Genomic DNA, 23,816 nt, shown 5'->3' with positions numbered 1-23,816 from the left:
AATGCTCGGTCTCCTTGTCTGGATTTTTTTGTTGCAGGGGGTTTCAGAAGAGCTTGATTACTTGAGCGGAGTGACCGGCTAGGTTGATACAGCTCCAGTGATTGAGAGAGATATTTAGGACTATCCCCATATAAGCACTTGTGGACCGTACAGCATATCTTAAAACTGATGCGCTGCCGTATAGGGAGCCAATGCAGTTCCTCCAACAAGGGCTTAGAGGGAGTCCTAGCCGGTGCACTCATGACCAGTCTAGCCGCAGTATTCTGGACTACCTGCAAACGGCCTACTGCATCTGCGTTTGCTAATGTCAGCAGGCCGTTGCAGTAGTCCAGACGGCTGGTAACCAGGGCCTGTACGAGTGTCCTCCTGTAGATGTCAGGGAGATACGGGAAGACTCGTCTTAGAAGGCCAATCGTATGGAAGCACAATCCTGCAATGTGGTTGGTATGTTCCTTAAGGGTCAGTTTTTGGTCGATTTTTACCCCTAGATTTTTAACGTGTGGCTTTGATGTTGGAACTGGACCCAAATCCAGCGGCCACCAGTCTGGAGACCACAGAAGACTTGCTTTGCCCAAGAGCATAACCTCTGTTTTTGCAACGTTACATTGGAGGCAATTTGCGGCCATCCAATGTGACACTGCCCTCATACCATCAGCAAAGTTTTCCTTGACTTTAGGGCCAAGGGAGCTGAAAGGGTAGAGGAGCTGGGTGTCATCAGCGTAGGAGACCGGTGTGAACCCATACTTCCGCACAATCTCAGCAAGGGGGGCCACATATACATTAAACAATGTAGGGCTAAGGCATGAGCCCTGTGGCACCCCCTTCGTGAGCACCCTCGAGGTGGAGCGGTAGGGGCCCAGGCTAATAGATTGCGACCTCCCGGAAAGAAAGCTCTCCAGCCAGGATTGTGCTGAGCCTCCAATCCCCACTCCCTGCAAACGGCTGAGGAGGATGTTATGAGACACGGTATCAAAGGCCGCGGACAGGTCCAACAGCACTAGAATCATGGAACCCCCTCTATCCTGTGACATTTTGATCTTATCAGTCACCGAGAGGAGGGCCGATTCAGTGCTGTGGTTGGGCCTGAACCCAGATTATGATTGGTCCAGGCCCCCTGTCGCCTCGATAAAGCTGGAGATGATGGTGTTGACGTGTTTCTCAGCCAGTTTGCTAATAAAAGGGAGGAGGGAAATAGGGTGGAGGTTGGAGAGCTCTGACCAAAGTAGGGTTGTGTTTTTGCGTATGGGGTTCACAACCGCTTCTTTCCAGGGTTGTGGAAGTTGCCCTTCGGCAAAGGAGAGATTCATTAGTCTTTGAATAGTGGGGCCTAAAGACTCCGTCAGGGGAGAAATCATTTTGGCAGGAATCAAATCATTGGGGGAGCCAGTCTTCATTTTGTTAATAAGTGTAGTCAATTGTTGAAGAGTTATTTCTGGGATTACATAAAGGGTATTCCCAGGGGTCACCGTTGGAGAGATTTCAGAGGCCACAGTCTCTAGAGGGCCTGAGACTTTCATAATTTTCGTATATATCCCCTCGATTTTATCTTCAAAAAACTGGGAGATTTTATTGCAGAGATCTTGGGTAAAAACATTCGGGCTCTCACACATTACTGGGTTGGTGAAGGCCTGTATAACCTTAAATAGCTCTCGAGTAGAATTGCCTGCCTCTATTATTTGGGAGGTAAGACTAATTTTCCTCGCTTTTTTTATGTTTTTGTAGTAAGTGGTCATAGCTACCAGATATCGTTCCTTGTCTTCCCCCTTATGTGTCCGTCTCCACCGCTTCTCCAATTTCCTACATCCCTGCTTTTCTGCTTTGAGGGCCTCAGTGTACCAAGTTTCCCTCTTAGCCATAGTTGGCTGTTTAACCGTTCTCTGAGGAGCCAGTATGTTAATGGCTGTCACCAGAGTGGAGTTAAATTTGGAGAGAGATGTCTCGACGTCATCCGAGTTTAAAAGTACTGGCTGCTTCCAGATTTGTGCGAAACTGGCAGGAGTGACTTTATGCCATGGTCTGCGTTTAATGGGCTGTGTAATAAGGTGATTAGTGGATTCAGGTAGATACAGAAAAGAAAAGTCTAGCATTTTATGATCAGACCAGTAGATGTACTTGGGGGGTTGACAGTAAACTTTAGGGAGGGAAGTAAAAATTAGGTCCAGGGTGTGACCACCTGTATGGGTGGGACCATTGTTACGAAGATGAAGGCCCAGTAGAGCAAGATCTGTCAAAAGTGCTATTGTATCAGGGTGGTCTGCAACATCAATGTGAAAATTGAAGTCTCCGAGTAAAATAAAATTTTCGTTGGTTTTAATATAGGGAGCTAAGAGTTCTGTCAAGGCTAGGGAAAACCAAGCATTAGGTCCGGGTGGGCGGTATACTAGTGCCCCTTTCCAGTGTACCTTAGGGCTAGCTTTTAGTTGAAAGATTACTACTTCCATAGTAGGTAGCATTACTTGTTCTAGAACCCTAATATTCAGAGTATCTTTATATGTAATGGCGATCCCGCCTCCTACTTTCTCAAGCCGATCCTGGCGAAGAATCTTGTACCCCATAGGTATTCCTAAGGTGATAGCGGGGATAGTGTGGGGTTTGAGCCAGGTTTCAGTAATAAAACAAATCTCTGGTTTGATGCTGTGTATAGTGTCCCAGAGTTGTGTATGATGTTTAGGGAGGGACCTTACATTTAGTAGAAAACTTTTCCAACCTTTAGGAATATCAGGATTATCACAGGGGCGCCCAACTATAATATGAGAATGAGTAGCATAAAAACCACATAAAATGCAGGAGAAAGGCCCTTCGGGACATATTGACAATCTGTTAGTACAACTATATTTGTCCTGAGGTTGTAGGGCAAGTAGGACATGTGCAGAATACCTGATATGAGGGGCGGTTGTAGGAACGTCCATAATACAGAGTGCGGCAGAGTAGCAGGCCCCTGGCCCCGTCCTGTCGCAGACGGGCGCAGACGGGCGCAGACGGGCGCAGACGGGCGGGTCTTAGGCGGGTCTTAGGCGGGTCTTAGGCGGGTCTTAGGCGGGTCTTAGGCGGGTCTTAGGCGGGGCTGCGCGCGATCGCTGCGCGCTCGGGGGGGTGCGAGGGCTATATAGCCCTGTGTTCAGCCACTAGAGCGCCAACCGCTCCTAGTGGGACCGGAAGTGCCGCAAATGCCTACCACCCCCTTGCTACAATGGGAGGTGGGAGGCGGCAACCAGCGCTATCAGTGACTGTGAAGGCACACGAGTGTCTAGAGGCAAGTGTTGCTGTAAAATGAGTGCGGGAAATGCGGTTTCCAATTTTAAAAATATTACACAGTTTTTAAAAATTAGTGCAAGTTCAATTATAAAAGTGACACAATCACTATCACGATCTTTTCAATCCTCAAGAGCGAGGCTGACCGGCAAGCGGGTTGGAGACACTGCCACCGTCTCCTTTACCCATCAAACTTCACTTCCTGTACCACACTTCATAATTACAGTTTCAAAAATCAACATTAAAGGATGGATGGGTCAGTATAGGTAGCCTAGCTATGTCGGTATTTGGCCCAGATATCAGGAACTCTTCACCTGTGCCATCTCTTCAACCACTTACTTCTCAGAACAGCTGTTTTGCTGCGTCTTCTCTGCCTCCGATTTCCTTTAGATTTTAATCTGGTCTTAGTATAAAGAAGTATGCAAGCACATGTGTCATTCAAGTAACAAAAATCCATAAAGCGTGCCTTCGTAGTGACTCCACTACTGTTAGTCTTTGGGTTGTTTCCTCTCACCTATGTACGTAATAGGAGGAAGGCTGCAACTTAATGGCAGGATTATAAACTGCTTGTAAATCTGAAGGTTTTCCAAGAAGGTACTGTACACATTCCCTTCCGTGTCTTTAGGTGGCCACGAGCATGTTACCTCGGGTAACGCTCTTTTTGGTGGATTCTCTAACTGCCGATTTCTCACTCCTTGAATCCTCCTATGCACCAGACTGGATCTGGAATAGTTTGCCTTAGCTTCACATGTTGATCAATGTCAATGTCAGAGTGAACTCCCTCCCATACACCCTTACCACTGCATTGATTCTAGATGCAAAAAGAGAGCTGCATTTAGCTGTGCAAACTGTTCACAGATTTATGGGACCTCTGACGTGGAGCAACTGACAACTGAGGATGTAATGTGTATACTTAAGTTCGGAACTTATCAGCATGGAAAGGCCACTTCACTGCTTGCTGCATTGCCACATGGAGGTAGTGTTGTTCATCAGTATCTGGATTGACATAACTGACAGAAGGCAGAAAGATATTATGGGCCAGTCACGTGGCATGCAGCTCCAAAAGATTTATTTTATGCCACTACTCTATCAGAGACCAGAGTCCTCAGATCTCCATGTCATCACTCTGTACACTTTTACCCCATTTCCCCATACTCAAGCATCAATTAGGATGGGGGCGCTAGAGGGTGCACAGCAAGATGGCCGCACTGTAGTGCCGCTCCGCTGGCCGTCCCATCTATCCTTTAATTATCCTGCTATCTAACAGGCATCTACACCCCAAACTGTGAGGCGGCATTACTTGCACCCCTGTCCTGCAGCACGAAGATGGGAAACGGGACCGGACGAGGTATAGAAGCTACTTCTGGCCACCTGACTGGACATTGGAGCGCTGGGCCCCTGCTAAAATGGCGGTGCCGGAATCAAAGTAAGCAGTAACATCGGCTCATCCGGAGATTTATTCGCCGCACGGATTTATTTACGTATCAGACTGTTTCACATAATTGCTGCAGCACGAAGCTGGGAAACGGGACCAGACTAGGTATGCAAGCTACTTCTGGCCACCCAACTGGACCTTGAAGCGCTGGGCCCCTGCTAAAATGGCAGCGCAGGAATCAAAGTAAGCAGTAACATTAGCGCATCCAGAGATTTACTCGCCGCATGAGATGTGTGCCCGACTGAGCAGAGACTGAATATTGCTGACAGCGCGCCCTACGGCCTACCTCAGAGGCTCCGACGCGGTGCGAGCATTGGAGGCTCAGCCTGGGGCTTATCCTGCGGTTGCCTGTCATTCTGTGAGCGCTGTGGAGCCGGGTTGTCCCTCCTGTTGGCTGCCGAGGCCCGGGCGCCTCGACCCCCGCGTCCCCTTCGTCTTTGGCGGGTGCGCACACTGCAGCTGCACGACCTACTGTCGGAGGCGCAGGACTGCGGACCCTCAGTGAATTAGTGAGTAGACGCATGCTGCGGGCGAGGCCGAGTTAAGGGTCAACAATAATACTGAACGTGGCGGCTAAGTAAGCTTGGGTGCTACTAATTGATTACAGTACCTAGGCATGAGACATACTTTGTTTGTGCCACAACAGCCACCTGTGTTTAACTCCCGTTTGATGCGATCTGTGGCGTTTGCTGGTCTTTCCTTCGGAGTATTGAACACACGCGTGGAGCGCCTGACGCGTTCAAATTATAATTGGCTCACTCATTCGCCCCTTGAGAGTGCAGCACAACGTGGGGTTTTGCTGTTATAAGCATGGTTAGCTCACTGCAATCCTCTAAAATGGGCAAGCCAGACAAGAATTAGCCACGACTCAATTTTGAATTGCGCAAAAATAGCAAAGCAGGGCAATCTGTGGCTTCAGACTCCGAGCTCGATGCTGCTAGTGAACCGCCAACTGCACTGGAAAAAACACTCATACAGGCCAGTCTGCAATCTACAGGCGGCAAAATTGAAGCTCTGAACGGTCGCATGGACGCTAGATCTGCCAAATTAGACAGACACGCGGTTCGCATAGGCGAAGCTGAACAGCGAATATCCACTACGGAAGATGGACTGCAGCAGGTCACCACAAAGGTCTTAGATATGGCAAAGGTCCTTGCTGTAATCCAAGCTAAGAACGAGGACCTGAAAGCGCGCTCAAGACGCAACAACGTGAACATTTTGGGGCTTCCGGAGTCCACAAACGTGGGCATACTAGAGACCTATGTAGAACAAATGCTACGTGAAATATGTGGCGCAGACAATCTATCCACTATGCTGGTGGTGGAGAGGGCCCACCGCTCACTGGCCTCTCGCCCACCTCCAGGCACTCCGCCCCAACCAATAATTGCACACTTGCTCAATAATAGAGACCAGGATGCGGTTCTACCTATTTCTAGACAAAAAGGCACCATCTCCTACCAGGGCAACACCCTATCCTTCTACCCGGACTTCACGGCCAACGTTCAGGCAGCCTTTGGTATCGCTTTGTTCGCCCTAAGTAGACAGGGTATGCCCAGACGGGGGTCCCTTGCTCACTTTGCCACTGGATTCAAGATAGCCTGGCTGATGAGGGTTATGAAACCGAAACCGGTCCCAGGATGCTTGTTTCCGGTCCAGAGAAGAAATGGCTTGGCAGTTCGGGCTGGACTGTTCCCATGAGGCACAGGGTCAGACTGATTTGCATATGGCCATGTCTGAACTGGGGTGGTGGAGTGAGCTAAAGAATGATGGATTAAACCCAGATCAGTTGAATGGGGGCGAGTGTGATTTGCTCAAACGCTCCGTCCATCATCCCCTTCGGTATCGCTTCGTAAGGAATTCCAAGCAGGGAAAAAACTCCTAGTCAACGAAAACATCCAATACCCCATGCTGTATCCGGCCCACCTGCACATTGAAATGGAAGACTTGGCCTGAATCTTTGATAGTCCCAATGGAAGACTTGGCCTGAATCTTTGATGGTCCCAAACGTGCCATGGAGTTCGCTAAGTCACTCTGCCTCAAGAAGAAACCTTTACCTGATGCGTCTGATGACGACGACTAACCTAGAGGAGTCCAATGTACCACTTTCTCACGCGTACGTGACTGTCAACTGGGGTGAGCAGCTACACGACCGCTGGTGCACCAGAGATCTGGTAACATGAGTGTGGCATTGTGCAGCTGATGACTTCTTGTTTTATTTATCCAACTGCCTTGAATGTATCAATCAGAGGGATATATGGTTAATCACGTATAGTGTCTAGTATGCTGGATAAGTTGATATACCATTCTCAATAAAGGGTATTTCTCACATACTATAATTCTACCAGGGATTATATCATTGTGAAGCGGCCACCTCCCTAGGCCAACAGGGAGTTACTGTGCCACAGTGTCCCCCAATGGGTATACCCCACCACGAGTTTGAATCTGTTCTTTATGAGGGGTTTGTTAAGACTTGGGGCTATGGCTTTGGCAAATTGGGGCTGCTAAGGGGGTTGTATGTTTAAAGGGGAAATGTTTTTTGTGATTGCACTTACATATTGGCCATGCTCTGTATTCAAAGCATGTAAGGTTGCAATTGTGATTATGTACGCACTTCAGTTCGGGATTGTCCTTTTTGCTGATGGTCGATAAATATAATTGTTTAACTTGGAATGTTAGAGGGCTCAACACCCCCAAGAAAATTCACCAGGTTTTAACATACCTAGACAGACCCAAGGTACAGGTTGCCCTACTACAAGAGACATATCTCACTAAATACTCAAGTCAGGTTTGCAGCTAAATTGTTTGGCCACAAGATGGCATCTTCATATTATTCAGATGCCCGGGGTGGGGGGGGGGGGGGGTTATTATACTCTTTAAAAGAGGATTGCCTTTTACATCTATTAAGGCGTACTCTGACGAAGAAGGCCAATGTCCCATGATTCATGGGAAACTGAGATGTCATTGATCACGGTCATCAACATTTATGGTCCCATACTTGATGATCCGCAGGTCTTTATAAGCATGCTCAATGTATTGCGCACCTGGCCTGATGCTGCCAATTTATGAGGGGGGATTTTAACACGCACCTGGACCCAGCTAAAGACAAATCGAACCCGCAGGGAGCCCATGAAGTCTTCAGTGTATAAGGGATGCGATGTTGGAGCTAGGGCTGATGGATGCCTGGAGAGTGCGAAATGAAGATGCCAGATCTAGTACACATATCACACCAGCACACAATAGTTGGTCCCGATTAGATTACTGGCTCTTAAGTGAAGAATCCAATGGTTGAGTTACGGATATAGTTCCTCTACCGCGCACCCTATTGGACCATAACCCGGTAAAACTTTCCTTGAGTATTCCCACCACTACACACAGGCCGTTTACTTGGCGCTTTAGAGCTGAAGCGTTACTGGACCCGATTTATAATGACAATACGGAAAGCAATAACAATATTTTGACATAAATGTTGGAACGGTTGAAACTGCCTCTTCTTTTTGGCTGGCTTTCAAGGTTACAGTGTGTGGGGTTTGTATAAGCACCACCGCAGGCATATTACAGGACATACGGTGACAACTCTCTAAAATAGAGACCACACTGTCGGAATTAGAACAGGCTTACACGAGAGATCCCAATACGGACACTCTGGCACGAATTCATGAGCATGTGCTGGAATACAATGCACTGGCAGAATCCGAGGCCCGCTACATGTCACGTACGCATGTCGTGAGGGCATATAGGGAAGGAGGTCGGCCTGGTAGACACCTGGCCAATCGACTTAAATTTAGGACAGAACATCAGCATATTGCCAAAACAGTGGACGCAGGGGGGCGTGGCTAGAAGCCGAGCATGGCGGCAGCTTAGAGGACGAGCTCCGTGAATAGAGCGCCCTCTCCCTAAATCCGACCAGTCATCCGTATATTTAAAGGCCTCCTTCGGGGTGTGCCTGAAGCCCGAGACCGGGCGGAATCGAAGGCAGTAACTCCGGTGGAGATCGTGATCCGGAAGGTTGAGTAATCCCGGAAAACCTACGCGGCGATCAGAATCCAGGGGCTGAAGTATCAGACTATCCCGACAGGAAGTGGAAGGCGCAAGGGCTGGCCGGACCGGAAGTGCCCGATCACCGGGGAACGGAGCGGCGCAGAGTGGAGAACAGACCGGAGGAGGCAGCCGGACTACAGCCGGGACTCCGACACAAGACGGAGCTGTCCACGGAGGTGAGGACAGCAGAGAAGGCGGCAAAACGGAGAGCTCAGGACATCGTGAGTGACGCTACCGGTGCACCGTGTGCACCGCACCTGAGGACCAGCATCCACGGCACAGGCGAGTGGTCACAGCGCAGGGCGCCCTCGGCTGAGAGTGCGGGGGCGAACTCCGAACAGGCGAGTCCCGCCGAACAGAAAGAGCAAGGCCCGACTCGGGCGACGGCCGCGGATCTCCCTAGCGTAGTGGGTAGGGGCGGCGGAGCCTGCCAGACGCACGCGAAGGGAACGCACGCTCGGCAAAGTGAAACCGCACACCCCCACCGGGACACTGAGCAGCGGCGAGTTACCGGAGCGCTAAGACGATCGGGAAACGGGCGCAGTGAGCCCCCATCGCCCAGCCGTCTAGCAATCCACAAGGCGTACCATCTGATACAACATACCCCCCCCCCCGCCTAGGCTGGCAATGAGCATCGGGCCTTTGGCATAAAGTTGGAAAGAGCGTCTGGAGGCATCCTCTAAACGGTACCCCTGCACGTGGCAACAATACTGTACGGACAGACTGGACCCTAACACCAAGACCGGTATCCCGTATTCGGCGCGACCGGCGCGGGACGAACACCAGGGGGCATCACTCAGGGTACGAGCCAGACAAGACTGCGTCCGCAGAGACGCCCACGTGGAAAGTACGCCACACTGCACAACGAAATGGCGGGGAAAGGGACCAGAGGGGGCACGGCGCAGACACGCCTTGAGAAGTACGCCTACGGTAAGGGAGCACCCTCGCCTCCGGAGGGAAGGCAATCCGGCCACAAATCAGCAGACGGGGACGGTGAAGGGCCGAAGGCGACGCTAGACGACGTTATGCGCACTTTGACACAGGTGCAAACCACAGTCGGCTCTATCTCCACGGAGATCACACTACTCAGAGCGGACCTTCATAAAATATCGGAAAAGGTGGGCTCGCTGGAAGTAGTCACAAAATCGCTGGTGGAGGACGTGTCGGAACTACAGACGGCGATGGAACGTGTCACGGCGGAGAACAGAGCGCTGAAAGAAGAGCTGGACGATCAGGAAGGACGCTCGAGGAGAAACATAAGAATCCTGGGAGTTCCGGAATCGGAGGGCACTGAAGCGACAGATTTATTCGTTGAAGAACTGATCAAAACGGACTTGAAACCCAAGGGATTGTCTACGTTCTTTTCGGTGGAAAGGGCACATAGAGTACCAGGGGGCAGACCAAAACAGGGAGCGCCTCCGAGACCCATTCTGGCTCGCATATTTAACTTCCGTGATCGAGACCCCATCTTACAGGCAGCCCGGAGGTCCCCCCCGATCAAAATACAGAATGCGACACTGGCCTTCTTCCCGGACTACACGGAAGAGGTTGCCCGTCTAAGGAGAACATTCCTGGAGGTTAAAAGAGACCTGAGGGCACGAGACATTCCGTACTCTATGATCTTCCCGGCCAGACTGCGAATAGTTGCGGAAAACAAAACTTGTTTTTTTTACACCCCTGAGATGGCGCGGGAGTGGCTTGAAGGGTGGAGGCCGGCCTCCCAGCACCGAAGACCGGGCAGGACACAAGGTGGCCGGGACACTAGGGATCGCGCGGGCTCCAGACCACGCCGAAAGGGTACACTCACCAGTGACGGAAAGGGCGGAGGTAGACCCAGGAACGGGACAATGATCCACCGGAGGATAAAGGTCATTGCCGCCCGAGACGACTGCCTGAGAGACTGCCATTGGACACCACCCCCTTTTCTGAATCATTGGACATCGGGTGGCGGGCCCCCAGGGAGAGTACGAGAGGCCGCCGATTACGGGGCATTCCTCACCTCAACGAGCAAGTATACTGTTTGGGTTAGGGGCTAAGCACTCTGCTGAGTTGGGGGGGGCGGGCAGTTACGAGTCCGTGTGGCATGAGGGCAGGGAGGGGGGGGGGGGGGGGGAGTTCAGGGGGGGGGGGGGAGTTTGGAAGTTTATAACTCAACATATGGGTTTTTGTTGGTTGACGATTTGAATCGAAGTAGAAGAACAAATTGCAAGGTTGCTACACACATACACACTGACCTATTCCGGTGCTCATATGGGGATCCCCTTGTGGCGGACAAGAATACTCAACTTCACATTACGCCATGGCACGTGATACACAGACAGACACCCCCGGGTTAGAACCCCAAGTGGCACCAGTGGCGCCACTGCAGCTCATGTCATGGAACGTAAGGGGGCTGGGGGATAAAATTAAGCGGGGTATAGTGGTGCAGGGCATTAGGAGAGCGAATCCTGCCCTGGTCCTTCTCCAAGAGACTCACTTAGTGGGAACTGCAAGCCAGGCACTGAACAGGAAGGGCTATCATATGGTAGTGCACTCTGACTTCACCTCGGGATCGAGGGGAATGGGAATCTTACTGAGGAAATCTTCCCCGTTCTTGCTTAAATCTACGAAAACGGACGACCAGGGCCGATTTGCGGCAGCATGTGATCAATGGGAGGGAAACCCGCTGACTATAGTTTTGGTTTACATTCCCCCAGCATTGCACAACATAGCTTTCCCTGAATTGGGAAGGTTCCTATTAGACCTGCCGGAGGGTAACGTGGTCACAGGGGGAGACTTCAACGCAGTTATACATAGCACACAGGATAGGTTCCCGGTGCGGGCGCGTGCCCCGGCCCCCTCCCGATTCAGCGAATTCGTAGAAGCACAGGGACTGGTGGACATATGGCGTGGCATGCACCCCAATGAGCAGCAATATACCTATTACTCGGCGACACACAATAGCCTATCCCGCATTGACTACTTCTTCACATTGGGAGGGGGTCGCCTTAACATAGATGACATACAAATTAGACCGAGGGGGATATCTGATCATTCACCCATGCTCCTTACACTGTCATGTCCGGAAAGGGCGTATAAGAGAATGTATCAGCTGCGCCCGGGATATCTAACGATTCCAGCGATAAAGAAGGAGCTGAAAAAGGCGACCCGGCAATACTTTGCTGAAAATATGGCATCGGTAGACTCCCCCACGACTTTATGGGAAGCATATAAAACAGTCCTGAGGGGGCAGGCCATATCGACCATACAGGGGTACAAACGCACACAGGCGAGAGAGGCCACACAACTAGAATTGAGTCTAGCGGAGGCGCACAAAGCACACATGTTAGACCCATCAGCAGACACCCTGCACACACTAAATCTAAGTCAACAACTTCACCCAGACCACTTAAAGAAGAGGGCCGTAGAGCACATAGCAGCAACGGCACAGACAATATATGATGTTGGAGACAAGGCCAGTAAGCTCCTGGCCTGGTTGGAAAAAAGGGGGGAGGAGCCAGGAATATAATGCAACTGAAGGATGCGGATGGGGGGGGGACGCACACACGTCCTGCGGCAATTGTAGGACTGCTGGCGGACCACTTCCAGGAGGTCTATACCCCAGAAACTTGTGTCACAGAAGAAATAGCGGTGGCAGCGCTTCAAGACGTCTCGACGCCGACTCAGTCGCAGGACGCAGTGGATGAACTAGACTCCGACTTTACGATAGAAGAAGTGCAAGAGGCCATTAATAAGATACGCTCCGGAAAGGCTACAGGCCCCAGCGGCATTCCGATCGAATGGTGCAAGGCGATGTCGGAAACGCTGTGCCCACACTTGTTGGCAATGTACGAAGACAGCCTAGCTAGAGGAACGTTGCCCCGCGACCAGCAACAGGCCACCATCGTGGCAATCCCGAAACCAGGCAAACCGCCTGAGGAGTGCGGGTCCTACCGCCCGATATCACTTCTCAACGTAGAGGCCAAAATATTAGCAAAGCTACTGGCCACCAGGTTGATGCCGCTTCTTGCACAGCTAATTCGCCCAGATCAATCGGGCTTTATGCCGCACAGAAGTACAGCATTGAACCTCCGGAGAGTTCATGGTGCGATAGCTAGGGCCTCGCAGTTGACTGAACCAACGGCCATTCTGTCGCTGGACGCCAGGATGGCGTTCGATATGGTGGAGTGGCGCTACCTCTTTGCGGTACTAGCTCATATGGGCTTTGGCCCTAAATACAGTTCCTGGATTCAGCTTTTATATACCAATCCGGTGGCACGAGTTACGGCCAATGGGCATGTCTCCCGGGAGATACCATTGAGTAGAGGTACGAGGCGGGGATGCCCGCTCTCGCCGCTACTATTTGCACTAGTCCTGGAACCACTGGCTACGGTCCTTAGAACCACTCCGCTGCTCAGAGGGATCGTGTGGGGAGACAACTGGGAAGACAGAGTTTCCCTCTACGCTGATGATATGCTGGTCTACCTCACAGACCCCGAAAGGGGAATTCCGGCACTCCTGGCAGTGTGCGAGACACATGGTCAGGCGTCTGGATATAAGATAAACTGGACTAAATCTGTCATGTACGAGCTGAGGGGACCCCCCCCCCTGTCCTACCACCTGACTGCCCGCTGCTGACGGCGGACGTATCATTCAAGTACTTGGGTATACACGTCACACGGGACGCCGCGGCCTTCCATGAAAGGAACCTACTGCCACCGCTGAATAGACTGATGAGGGACGTCAGACATTGGAAGACACTTCCACTGACGTTGCTAGGGAGAGCAGTGTTATATAAAATGATGGCACTACCACGTTTCCTATATGTACTGGAGAACGCCCCGAGCGTGGTGTCCCCGAGCTATCTACGGAAGGTGACTGCCGTGGTGAATAGCTTATTATGGGGCGAGCGACCGCCTCGAATAGCGCACGTGAAACTCACCAGAAGTTGGTATGACGGCGATATAGCCCTGCCTAATATACAACTGTATTACTGGGCGGCGCAGCTTAAGGTCATCAATTATTGGATACATGCCCCACAGGACGACCCGGCCTATTTGGCGGATAGATCTCAGCTAGGCACACAAAGCCTTCTTGCGCCGCTGTATCATAGGGGAATGGCGAGGAAGCTACTGGGGCCGACCAAACACACGGTGACGCTCTGGCACAGCGCACAGGCTAAGCTTAAATGGAGGGGAGTTATAACGAAGTTGACACCTTTGTGGGACACCAGGGCACTGGGGAACCTGCGACACACTAAAGGTTTCACCGCTTGGGACAACATAGGTATATCTACGGTAGGAGACATGTGGACGGCGGATGGAGTAGTCCCGCTCTCCCACCTTCAACAGATCTATCACCTGGGCCCCAACGAAACGTATAGATATATCCAAATTCGACATGCACTAATGACTGCAATACCAGCGGGAACTGCAGTCCCAGAGTCATCTCCATTGGAGGACAGGCTGCTGACAGAGTACATGCAAACTGGCGCCACTTCCCTCACCTATCGTAAACTGCTACATAATATGCCTGACCCATTAATCAAGCTGCGAGAGGAATGGGTGGAGGAACTGGGTGAAATGGATGAAAGACTGGAATGCGGCGCTAGCGTCCCCGAGGGAGGCGGGCATCTCAGCAAGGTTTCGCCTGGTACAACTGAAGGTATTACACCGCATATAATTCACAAGGGTAACCCTACATAAACTACAAAGGGCGGACCACCCGAATTGCCTGAGAGGCTGTGGTGGGGAGGGTACTTACCTGCATACACTTTGGGAATGCCCTAGAATCTCTGATTATTGGAGACGTATAGTTCGCACCATCTCGCAGACACTAGAAATGACACTGGTTCCAGACCCCCGTATGGCCTTACTACATATTTGGGGACCGACGGACATGACACGTCAGGGTCAGGTATGGACGACGGTGGGCTGCATGGTAGCTAAACGGGATATAGCTCAAAAGAGGGGGGCGGCAGAGACACCAACGTTAGGCCAGTGGTGCAGAAATATGGATATGATTATGGTGACTGAGAGGGCGGTGTATGAGAAGAGAGCAAACCCACGCAAATAGAATGCAGTGTGGACACCCTGGAATAAATACCGGGGAGACATATGCGAACCGCTGGCTGAAGATGATAATGAAAGTTCAGAGGAGGAAGATCCAGATGAGAGTGGTGATGAATGCAGATCTAGGGGGCTCGCCGGCAAACACCACACACAAGGGTGGAATTCAGGGGGCAAGAACGTTGCATAGGCTTGAACGTTAGGAGCAGGGACGATCCACCAGAGGGGTACTTTACACAAGCAGGGCAGTAGGAAAAATGTTCTTCGAATCAATGATTCAAAGAGTTGAAGTTATGTTTATAAAATTTAAAAGTAAGAAGTTGATGTGAATCCGTAGTTATAATTGACCGGATGTGCAACTAACTCCGAATAATACGCTGCCGGAGCGCTGGTTGTCGGCTAAACAGCTGTGTAAAATACAATTAACATGCATGATAATGTAGTAAAGCCGGCCTATGGGTTGGAGGCGACTAAAACTGTATTGATGATAAATGCCAATAAAACTCACGAACCAAAAAAAAAAAAACAGTGGACGCATATGGGGGGAAACACTACACGACCCGCGGGATAGTGGAGCACTTCAGATCCTGCTATAGGTGCTTATACGCGTCACGAGGGGACACAGACTAGGACGCTCTCAGCGATTACCTATCCAATATTGCATGCGTATGGTTGGCAAATGGCCATCGCGAGTACCTGAGCCAACCAATTAACGAAACAGTCATTAAAGAGGTGATTGGCTCCCTACCAAAAAAAGCCCCAGGACCGGAAGGACTCACGGCCGAGTTCTATAAAGAATATGCGGACCTTCTAACACCTTACCTTTTAGAGGTATATGCAGAAGCCCACAACAATGGCATATTACTACCATCTTTGCGACAAGCTCTAATCATTACATTACTGAAAAAAGACAAAGATCCAACACAATGCGACTCCCATCTCCCCTTGTCGCTCATCAACTTGGATGCTAAAATATTAGCTACAATTTTGGCTACCAAACTCCAACCACTGATGTCCTGCCTGGTCCTGCCGGATCAATCCAGCTTCATTCCGGAGCGCTCCACTTCTCACAGCTGGAGGACTTTATTCGCCATGTTCCACATTTTAAATCCTAATTTCCAAGCGGCCGCTGTCATGTTGGATGCGGCTAAGGCATTTGACTCCATAGAATGGCGCTATATGTTTTTATCCTGCAGCACATGGGATTTCCATACATATTCATACGCTGGATACAGTTGCTATACAGCGATCCGTCGGCGAGAATCCGAGTGGGGGGGTTCTACTTCGGAGCCGTTTAATATCCATAGAGGCACACGACAGGGACGTATACACTCGCCACTTTTATTTGCCAATTTGTTAGAGCCTCTAGCTTGCTTAATTCGTCAGCGCCACAGGGACTCAGCTCTCAATTTTAACCATCACCCCGTCGGAATATCCCTATATTCGGACAACATGGTGCACGTCATTCGTGAACCACATACATATTTGTCCCCTGTCCTACGTGAGTATAGCCGCTTTGGCTTATTCTCAGGGCTCCTGATAACTTGGGAAAAGTCAGTAATTATCCCGTTGGCATTCAACACCGTACCTCCACAGATAGAATACCTGCTTATATGGTCCACTGACCCTATACGATATTTAGGAAAATTGGTCCATCGTGACCCGGAGATTGTTATACGGGAGAATTACGGCACAGCTTGTGCTGCCCTTGAAGTTGACAGATGGGCCACATTGCCACTCATCCTAGCTGACTGTATCTCCATTATTAAAATGATTGTATTGCAGCGGTTCTTCTACTTGTTTAATAATATCACAATCTGGTTATCGGCACACTTCTTTCGCACTGTTCACTCCCATTTAATTAAACCCATATGGAATGGCAAACAAGCTCAAATAGGTTGGCACACACTTACCCTCGACTATGCACAAGGAGGGTTCTGTGCACCTGACTTCTACCTTTGCATATTGTGCCTGTGCATACAGATAGTATACTACTGGTACCACCCACATGCTTTTACACCACACGTTGCAGTGGAGGACAGGGATGCTCATCCAGTCCCATTAACCGGTATCCTTACACATACTCACAGGGGTATGCCCAAAACGGAGATAAACACAGCGGATACCATCATAGCTGCTTGGCAATCGATAGGCAAACTGACGCAGAAACTCCTGCTTTACGCTCCAGCCATGCCGATAGCACACCATGCATCACTTTTAGTCATGCAGGAAGCAGGACTAATTTGCTTGTTACAAGAGGTAGGATTCAGGCACATGCATGACATTTGCCTAGATGGGCATTTTCTCATGACGGAAGACATGCAATACATAACAAATCAAACACCCTTATTCCGTTTCACCATCCACCATTGAAACTTGCACTTCAAAAGATGAGACTTGTCCCACGGAACCACCTATCTTGCAATCTTTACAATTTCTGCTGGTAGCACCTTCAAGACGGAGACTAGTGACTAAATTATATAAACTGGTACGGGCTGAAATTGTCCATCGTGAAGATCGAGGTTTGCGTCGCTGGAACACTGCATTAGACACCCCGCGGACTTCATCAGAGTAGGAACACATTTGTACATTAACAGGCAAATTGACCCTTAATGGCAACCTAAGGATAATTCATTTCATATACATACCTCAGATCTATTACACACCGTCAAAATTATACAGAATAGGCCTACGGGACAAGAGTAATTGTAAGCGCTGTGATGTACAGGATGCGGATTTCTGGCATCTGGCATCTGGCATGGCAGTGTAATCTTGCCTCACAATAATGGGAAGCAGTCATTAAAAGCTTGCAAGTTATGTCCAACCATATTTTACAATGTACGCCAGTGGTGTGTTTGCTGTGCCATGTACCTAAAATTAAGGGTACCATTGGGAAATTCCTGAGAGTCGTTTTATTACTAGCAAAGCGGCAGGTGGCGCCAACGTGGGAAAGTTCATTGGCCCCCTCGCACTGATCACTGGTTGAAGGATCTGGTGTATTGCAAAGAAACACTGGAACTGTATGCTGAAGAACTTCCATCTTCATCTAAGCACAAAGATACTTGGGAGCCATCACGACAGTATCTGCTAACGAAAGATCAAAGTGATGCCAGACCTGATGGTTAAAGTCTAAACTGTTGCAATGTGAAATTATGACTTTGAATTGTGTAATTGCTTAAGAGCCGTTTACTAGCAATGTAAATCCAGAATGTAGTAGCAATCACATCTGTTTGTAATTGTTATGCTTGAAATCAATAAAAAAAACTATGTGGATAACTAAAAAAAAAAAAGCATCAATTAGGATGGGATTACTGATTAAATATTCAAATAGCAACAGGGAGGAGCTGTTGAAACAAATTAAGGATCTCAATGTGACAATTGACAAATACAGTAATAAGGAAATCAAACCTTAATTCAAAATGGTAATGAGAGCGAGACTTGGCAACTTAAGAGGACAGCATCAAACAAAAAAAATCAAATTCCAAAGGGATAGAAGAGATTATGAACTGGGCCAGATTGACACTTTTGCTACGAAATTTGACAAGCTGAGAAGACTTAACGGATTTCAACAGGGTTAAGCAAGATAGTAAGAGTTGATTTAAGTATGTATGTGTGTTCTGAAACTGACAGTGGAGGTACCAGCCTGTCTCCAAAAGCACCGTCAACCATTTTCGACGCATTCTGTTTTTTTACAACTGGACAGAAGGGTCTAGCAGAGACCGAGGAGAGGCCCGAAAAGAAACCAAAAAAGTGGGGAAGGCGCAGCAGGAGGGCCAAGTGGCGAAAATGAGAAGAAACAGCAAAGAGAAATAATGGAGCAAATAGCAAAATATTTCAGCAATAGGAAGCCAGTAAGTAAATTCTTTATTGTATAGTTAATGAAAACCATTACAAAAAAAAAAAAAAAAGAGAAATTAAAATACCGTAGTATTTAAAAACTGATCTGGAGACACATACATAATTAGAGGTTAAAATCATGAATAAAAATATCCTTCGAAGTTCGAAAAGCCAGGTCTGTTACAGCGGGAACAGTCACACAAGTAATGTAAGTTCAGGGTATGAATTGTATCTTTGCCAAAGTTCCTCTCTTTTTCTCAAAGTTGGTAATAAATTTGACTGCTCTACAGATGAGTTGAGCGTCCGCTAAGGACAGGACTTGTATGATCACGGAACAACAGGTGCGTATTCCATATTCATTGAACTTCGCTTTTAGCCTGTTCTGGCGTTCCTGGTCCAGTGCGGGACAAATGCAGATCAGATGAATGAAATCTTGTTTTGCGGCCCCACATAGGTCGCACTCCTTGATGTCTTGGGTCCTCCATTTGGGTTGATCGGCATTTGTTGGCAGGTTGCCCAACCTTAGGCTAAGGTATTTGTGTTTAACATATGATGAGAACGCGAGGTCTAAATAGGCTGCCGGCTTAGACTTTTTATATGATTGTATTGTCATCCAGGCATGTGAGCAATGGCTCAAAGTTGACTTGTCATTAAACAATGAATGCCTGTTGGCAGATTTCTTTACCGCCTGTTTGAACGTTGATACGGGAAGCTTGGTTTCCCAGAGTGATGCTAGTTCGGTGGTTTCGAGAGTGTTGAAAGAATTTAGCGTACTGGGAATTCGGACTGTTATGAATTACATCCCACATGGCGCGATAGACCTCAATTTCCTGATTCATCCAGACATCATACCAGAATTTAACAGTCTCATATTTTTTCAGCAGTACTTGAGACTGCAGGCCGAATTCGAGTCGCACTTGCGCAGGTGACGCGTTGTGTGGTAAGCCGAATACCTGTTTGTAGACTTTCGTTTGAATTTTTGTCTATAAGCTGTGCACTCTCTCCGTGATGTAACACGCTGCCGTAAGCTATTGTTGGGAGTAGCTTGGCTTTCATTACGGTTAGTAGGGGGTTGAACAGAGGGCCTTTGAGTTTGGTAGCTAAACTGCTAAATGCGTGTAGCAGGGCGGTTCCCTTCTTTTCGATGGCATTAAAATGTTTGGAAAAATTAAGGCGCTTGTCCAGTTGTATCCCCAAATACTTATAGCTTTCCACTACTTCCAGTTTGTTGTCTATTACAAAGGTTGGTGGAGCTTTGCAGCGTCGAGTTATTACCATGATCTTAGTTTTCTTGCTATTTATTTCAAGCAGGTTCTGTTTTGTGTATCCGGTCAGTTCTTGCAGGAGACGCTGCAGGCCTATTTTCGTCTGGCTGAGTAGTACCACATTGTCGGCAAAGGATAGATGTGTTAATCGAAGGTTTCCTAGCCGCGGTGGATGGGCATTGATCCTGTCTAGCCTCGATGTCAGGTCGGCCATGAATAAATTGAAGAGATGGGGGGCCAAAACGCAGCCTTGTTTTAGTCCATCAAAGGTACTGATCTTTCGAGTTAGCCGCTGTCCATTGTCGATCTTTACCTGCATCCAAGTGTTAGTGTACAGGTTCATTATTGGGGTTAAGATTGATTCCGGCAGGCCCTGCTGCTTCAGTTTAGACCAGAGTAGTTGCCTGCTGACATGGTTGAATGCCACCTTAAAGTCTATAAAGCAGGCATACAGTGCCTGATGATTTCGTAGACTTTTTTTGGTTATTAAACTTAGCGCCATTGTATTTGCCATTGTACCCGTACCGCGACGAAACCCTGTCTGGTTTATCGGGATTTTGTTATTGACTTCGGACCATTGTGCAAGGTCAGTTAATAACAGAGATGCATAATATTTGGCTTCAGCATCGATGAGTGCTATAAGGCGGTAATTAGCTGGGTTTTTTCGATCCCCGCCTTTATAGATTGGGTTAACGATCGCCCCTCTCCAGCTTTCTGGGAGCCGACTTGTACTGTTTATTGACCTGAACAAGAAGTTGAATTTACAGGCCCAGTAGTAGGGGTCCTCCTTATAAATTGGCTGGGGGACGCCGTTCGGTCCTGGTGCTCTGTCTTGCCTACTTTTCTTCATTCTTTGTAGTATTTGAAGTTAATCACCTGTCCACGGTGGTTGGTCTGAACCTTCCTTTTGATTGCCCGGGACGTTTGACCAAACACAGGCAGTGCCCTTCAGGGCCGCAATATTTTATGTTTTGAGTGCAGTTGATGTAGTTGTCATTGGCGGCGTCAATGATTTTATTGAGAAGGTATCAACTATGTGCTGGACCCATGCCTTTTCAGTGATGCAGGTCATGCTTATTGTTTGTGCTGGTCTGTTCAAAGAATTAACTTGCAACCAGAATGCCCTGGAGTCAGAGTTTTTTAGGTTGTGTAATATTTTGGTCCAGAAGTCAGTGACTCTGTTTTTTTTTCAGTCCAGATTAGGTTCTTGTAATGTTTACTTGTTGATCGAACTGCTTGCCAAATATTTGAATTTACATTGTGACCTTGTGCTCGCAGGCGTCTTCTTAAGGAAAGTGTGGCCTTTGTGAAATCGGCGTTGATCATTGGGTGGGCCTTCTTTTTATGGTTGACACCATTCCTGGGTAATTTATTTAAGAAGGCAGACCAAGTTTCTGGGCACAGATAATTTTCTTGTGTTAGCGTTTGAAATAGCTTCTTGGCGTCCTGCGCTATTTGTGATAATGTATTACTCGTCCACCTTAATCGCTTCAGGTTAATTGTCGAGATTTCACCTGCTGTTGTGGGTGCTTGTGAGTACCTTGATGATGCCAATTTAATTTCAATGTGCTGCATTGAGTGGTCGCTGTCTAGAGAGCATATTATTTGGAAATTTTTAATTAGTCTTAATAGGGATAATGAGACTATGGTGTAATCCAAGATGGTACTTGTGCTGTGGCCTATGTAGGTGGTAGATGGGGGTTTGTCCTGGTTAGTTCTTCCATTTATCACCCGCAACCCTAGGTGCTCGAAGTCCCACATCAACTGCCTACTCACTTTGTCCATCTTCTTTGCGGGTGGAATCTCCTGGGTTTCAACGCCCCAAACTTCATTAGCTGTGACGATGTTGTCCTCATCTTCCGGACGATGTAGGAGATTAGCATTGCAGTCGCCTGTAAGGATTATCTCCCATGCTGGTTGTTCAAGGCAGAAATCAGATACAACGCTATGAATGCGTTTGAAGAGCTCTTTTTTAACTGTGTTTTTCGGGTGAGCGTATATGTTAATTAGAATGATAGTTCCAGTTTTGGCCTCTGATATCCTTTCCAGTTTGATGATTTGCATATCTGCCGCCGTTGCGGCCAGTTGGGTGGCCTTGATGTTCCATGTGGTGGTTATATAGACCGACAATCCCCCCTTTGCACGCCCATGACGCTGTGTACGAGTTGCACTAACGTGAAAGCATAATCTGCCTAGTACATCGATTGGCTCCGTTAACCACGTTTCTTGTAGGGCTATGATGTCATACGTGCCCCAAGTGTCTGTTTTCCTGCTGTCATTTAAGATGTCTTTTGCGCCAGCGATGTTCCAAGAAAGAAGTTTTATTGACTTTCCTTCGGTTTTGCCAGCCCGACTATAGGTTCAGTCATAGTTAGTACCCTGTTTCTGTCTATTCGGGTGTTCGTTGTTAACGGATTCAGCACCCCTGGCACCTTGCAATACTGAATATATAGGTCGACTTGCCCATGTGAGGTCTTCTCTTTTGCCGCGCTTCCTTAGTAGGGGGACGGATAACCCGGTTTTACTTCTTTGAGAGTGATTCCCCACTCTTCAGATTTGGCAGTTTCAGTGAGAATTTTCTTGACAATTCCCACATTCCTCCAGGTTACAAGGGTGCCTTCCTTAGCTACGCTGTTACTAAGGGTAATAAACTCTATTGTTAATAGGTCAGTGGATGTTATGTGGCTAAGACTTGGAATTGCAGATGTCAAGTGAAAGATGTTTCTTCGGTTTAAATAGTCTTGTGTGCCTTGTTTTTTATAGTTAGGGATGAAGAGTAGCCTTCCTACTGTTGCCGTTTTCGTATCAATTGATTGCTCACAGGTGAAGTGTATGTGGTCATTTGACCCAGTTCTCCTCGATTGGTGACTTTCATGGTCCTTTTCATCATCACAGGGAGTTTTACTTTTTGGCTGTTGGCATCGTTCTTGGCTTGTTCGATTAACGTACTTGCCTTTACTTTCAGACAAACTCCTTTTTTACCACCCAGTTCAGTGTAGTGCGCATGTTCTACGGCATGTTCACTGACGGCGATCGCAGGACAAAGTCCTATCCTTGTCGGATTTATTGGTCCTACGCTTTGTTGCTGTGCATTTTGATCTGTGATTATCAATACTTGTAATTGTTCATACGCGCTCTTGTCCGCCTTTGCTGTGACTAGTCTGGCATTTTCTTATCCTTTTTGTCTGATGTGGGATTTGCGCCTCGGATAGTCATCGGGATGAAAGATGTTTTATGATTGTTGTCCGCACCTTTGACGACCACCCTTTGACATCCCTGATAACTTGCCTCGTGCTTATTTTGTTCATGCTCCTTGGTGTAATATTTTATACCCTGCTGAGGAGTACGTACTTTTCGGCGTGGCTTGTTCCCTGTGTTTTGCGGTTCGCACTTTAGACCCCCTGTGATTCTGTTTGATTGTGCGACGTCACCGTCTGCTATTTCCAGACTCCAGTCTGTGCCGTCTGAAGCAGTTGATAGGCTTGTGAGCTCGACATTGGTTGAGTCCTCAGTTCCTAAACTTGTTGCGAGGACAGTCCCCTCTGCAATTGTAGTTGTTTTTTAAGTTACCTTATGAACTAGGTCGTTTGGTGCTATGGTCGTGAGTTTGTGTCCTTCGTCTTTGGATCTACTCTTCAGAATTTTGTGTTTGGACTTTGTGATTGGCTGATGTGACCCCTCTTTAGTATCAGGTTTAGGTTTTGGTTGAGTTTTGTACAATTAAAAATAGGAAAGTTGCTCAAAGCCTGCTTGTTGATAGGTAAGCAGTTTGACAATTGATTTCTGTTTTTTCTCGCACTTTTTTCTGCCGTTTAGTTAGACCTTGCTGGTTGTTTCGATTTTTTTCCCCGTCCCGCTCAGGTTGATCTTTTTCTAATAGTTTATGGTTGTTGTTGTGTTTAACCCCTGTTAATTTTATTTCTTCTTTTAATTCATCAGTTA

At 48.2% G+C, this 23,816-nt stretch overlaps 1 protein-coding gene across 3 annotated transcripts in view; it reads right to left on the bottom strand.

The window, feature by feature from the left end:
* Window positions 1–23,816, bottom strand: part of PDE7A (phosphodiesterase 7A) — a 1,945,501-nt gene that overhangs the window by 1,814,631 nt on the left and 107,054 nt on the right. The gene's annotated exons all lie outside the window — the stretch shown is intronic.

Source organism: Lissotriton helveticus, chromosome 4_1 (genome assembly GCF_964261635.1).
Source record: "Lissotriton helveticus chromosome 4_1, aLisHel1.1, whole genome shotgun sequence".
In the NCBI taxonomy this organism is placed as follows: domain Eukaryota; kingdom Metazoa; phylum Chordata; class Amphibia; order Caudata; family Salamandridae; genus Lissotriton; species Lissotriton helveticus.
The sequence above is the reverse complement of the archived record's forward strand: the minus strand, read 5'-3'. Positions and strand labels throughout refer to the sequence as shown.